The sequence below is a fragment of the Argentina anserina genome, unplaced genomic scaffold (genome assembly GCF_933775445.1).
Source record: "Argentina anserina unplaced genomic scaffold, drPotAnse1.1, whole genome shotgun sequence".
Classification (NCBI taxonomy): Eukaryota; Viridiplantae; Streptophyta; class Magnoliopsida; order Rosales; family Rosaceae; genus Argentina; species Argentina anserina.
In genome coordinates, this window is record NW_026089399.1 from 198,534 (window position 1) to 202,810 (window position 4,277).

Here is a 4,277-nt window from a genome sequence, read left to right on the forward strand (position 1 = left end):
CGATGTAAAGATACACAATTGGAATAGTAAAGATACCCAAACGATGTAAAGATACTCAGTTTGAAAGAAACACACTCCCACACTTGCAAAACTCTCAAATACAATAGAAACTCGCATCAGAAGCATTACAGAAAGATACTTAAACGAGAAATGAAAAGATACACAATTGGAATAGTAAAGATACGCAAACGATGGAAAGATACACAATTGGAATAGTAAAGACACGCAAACGATGTAAAGATACTCAGTTTGAAAGAAACACACTCCCACACTTGCAAAACTGTCAAATTCAATAGAAACTCGCATCAGAAGCCTTAAAGAAAGATACTCAAACGAGAAATGAAAAGATACACAATTGGAATAGTAAAGATACGCAAACGGTGTAAAGATACACAATTGGAAAATAGTAAAGATACGCAAACGATGTAAAGATACTCAGTTTGAATGAAACACACTCCCACACTTGCAAAACTCTCAAATACAATAGAAACTCGCATCAGAAGCCTTACAGAAAGATACTCAAACGAGAAATGAAAAGATATACAATTGGAATAGTAAAGATACGCAAACGATGTAAAGATACACAATTGGAATAGTAAAGATACGCAAACGATGTAAAGATACTCAGTTTGAAAGAAACACACTCCCACACTTGCAAAACTCTCAAATTCAATAGAAACTCGCGTCAGAAAGCCTTACAGAAAGATACTCAAACGAGAAATGAAAAGATACACAATTGGAATAGTAAAGATACGCAAACGATGTAAAGATACTCAGTTTAAAAGAAACACACTCCCACACTTGCAAAACTCTCAAATTCAATAGAAACTCGCATCAGAAAGCCTTACAGAAAGATACTCAAACGAGAAATGAAAAGATACACAATTGGAATAGTTAAGATACGCAAACGATGTAAAGATACACAATTGGAATAGTAAAGATACGCAAACGATGTAAAGATACTCAGTTTGAAAGAAACACACTCCCACACTTGCAAAACTCTCAAATTCAATAGAAACACTCATCCGAAAGCCTTACAGAAAGATATTCAAACGAGAAATGAAAACATACACAATTGGAATAGTAGAGATACGCAAACGATGTAAAGATACACAATTGGAATAGTAAAGATACGCAAACGATGTAAAGATACTCAGTTTGAAAGAAACACACTCCCACACTTGCAAAACTCTCAAATTCAATAGAAACTCGCATCAGAAAGCCTTACAGAAAGATACTCAAACGAGAAATGAAAAGATACACAATTGGAATAGTAAAGATACGCAAACGATGTAAAGATACACAATTGGAATAGTAAAGATACGCAAACGATGTAAAGATACTCAGTTTGAAAGAAACACACTCCCACACTTGCAAAACTCTCAAATACAATAGAAACTCGCATCAGAAGCCTTACAGAAAGATACTCAAACGAGAAATTAACAGATACACAATTGGAATAGTAAAGATACGCAAACGATGTAAAGATACACAATTGGAATAGTAAAGATACGCAAACGATGTAAAGATACTCAGTTTGAAAGAAACACACTCCCACACTTGCAAACCTCTCAAATTCAATAGAAACTCCCATCAGAAAGCCTTACAAAAAGATACTTAAACGAGAAATGAAAAGATACACAATTGGAATAGTAAAGATACGCAAACGATGTAAAGATACACAATTGGAATAGTAAAGATACGCAAACGATGTAAAGATACACAATTGGAATAGTAAAGATACGCAAACGATGTAAAGATACTCAGTTTGAAAGAAACACACTCCCACACTTACAAAACTCTCAAATTCAATAGAAACTCGCATCAGAAAGCCTTACAGAAAGATACTCAAACGAGAAATGAAAAGATACACAATTGGAATCGTAAAGATACGCAAACGATGTCAAGATACTCAATTGGAATAGTAAAGATACGCAAACGATGTAAAGATACTCAGTTTGAAAGAAACACACTCCCACACTTGCAAACCTCTCAAATTCAATAGAAACTCCCATCAGAAAGCCTTACAAAAAGATACTCAAACGAGAAATGAAAAGATACACAATTGGAATAGTAAAGATACGCAAACGATGTAAAGATACACAATTGGAATAGTAAAGATACGCAAACGATGTAAAGATACTCAGTTTGAAAGAAACACACTCCCACACTTGCAAACCTCTCAAATTCAATAGAAACTCCCATCAGAAAGCCTTACAAAAAGATACTCAAACGAGAAATGAAAAGATACACAATTGGAATAGTAAAGATACGCAAACGATGTAAAGATACACAATTGGAATAGTAAAGATACGCAAACGATGTAAAGATACTCAGTTTGAAAGAAACACACTCCCACACTTGCAAAACTCTCAAATTCAATAGAAACTCGCATCAGAAAGCCTTACAGAAAGATACTCAAACGAGAAATGAAAAGATACACAATTGGAATAGTAAAGATAAGCAAACGATGTAAAGATACTCAGTTTGAAAGAAACACACTCCCACACTTGCAAAACTCTCAAATTCAATAGAAACTCGCGTCAGAAAGCCTTACGGAAAGATACTCAAACGAAAAATGAAAAGATACATAATTGGAATAGTAAAGATACGCAAACGATGTAAAGATACTCAGTTTAAAAGAAACACACTCCCACACTTGCAAAACTCTCAAATTGATTAGAAACTCGCATCAGAAAGCCTTACAGAAAGATACTCAAACGAGAAATGAAAAGATACACAATTGGAAAAGTAAAGATACGCAAACGATGTAAAGATACACAATTGGAATAGTAAAGATACGCAAACGATGTAAAGATACTCAGTTTGAAAGAAACACACTCCCACACTTGCAAACTCTCAAATTCAATAGAAATTCGCATCAGAAAGCTTACAGAAAGATACTCAAACGAGAAATGAAAAGATACACAATTGGAATAGTAAAGATACGCAAACGATGTAAAGATAATCAGTTTGAAAGAAACACACTCCCACACTTGCAAAACTCTCAAATTCAATAGAAACTCGCATCAGAAGCCTTACAGAAAGATACTCAAACGAGAAATGAAAAGATACACAATTGGAATAGTAAAGATACGCAAACGATGTAAAGATACACAATTGGAATAGTAAAGATACGCAAACGATGTAAAGATACTCAGTTTGAAAGAAACACACTCCCACACTTGCAAAACTCTCAAATTCAATAGAAACTCGCATCAGAAAGCCTTACAGAAAGATACTCAAACGAGAAATGAAAAGATACACAATTGGAATAGTAAAGATACGCAAACGATGTAAAGATACTCAGTTTAAAAGAAACACACTCCCACACTTGCAAAACTCTCAAATTGATTAGAAACTCGCATCAGAAAGCCTTACAGAAAGATACTTAAACGAGAAATGAAAAGATACACAATTGGAATAGTAAAGATACGCAAACGATGTAAAGATACACAATTGGAATAGTAAAGATACTCAAACGATGTAAAGATACACAATTGGAATAGTAAAGATACGCAAACGATGTAAAGATACTCAGTTTGAAAGAAACACACTCCCACACTTGCAAAACTCTCAAATTCAATAGATACTCCCATCAGAAAGCTTACAGAAAGATACTCAAACGAGAAATGAAAAGATACACAATTGGAATAGTAAAGATACGCAAACGATGTAAAGATAATCAGTTTGAAAGAAACACACTCCCACACTTGCAAAACTCTCAAATTCAATAGAAACTCGCATCAGAAGCCTTACAGAAAGATACTCAAACGAGAAATGAAAAGATACACAATTGGAATAGTAAAGATACGCAAACGATGTAAAGATACACAATTGGAATAGTAAAGATACGCAAACGATGTAAAGATACTCAGTTTGAAAGAAACACACTCCCACACTTGCAAAACTCTCAAATTCAATAGAAACTCGCATCAGAAAGCCTTACAGAAAGATACTCAAACGAGAAATGAAAAGATACACAATTGGAATAGTAAAGATACGCAAACGATGTAAAGATACTCAGTTTGAAAGAAACACACTCCCACACTTGCAAAACTCTCAAATTCAATAGAAATTCGCATCAGAAAGCCTTACAGAAAGATACTCAAACGAGAAATGAAAAGATACACAATTGGAATAGTAAAGATACGCAAACGATGTAAAGATAATCAGTTTGAAAGAAACACACTCCCACACTTGCAAAACTCTCAAATTCAATAGAAACTCGCATCAGAAAGCCTTACAGAAAGATACTCAAACGAGAAATGAAAAGA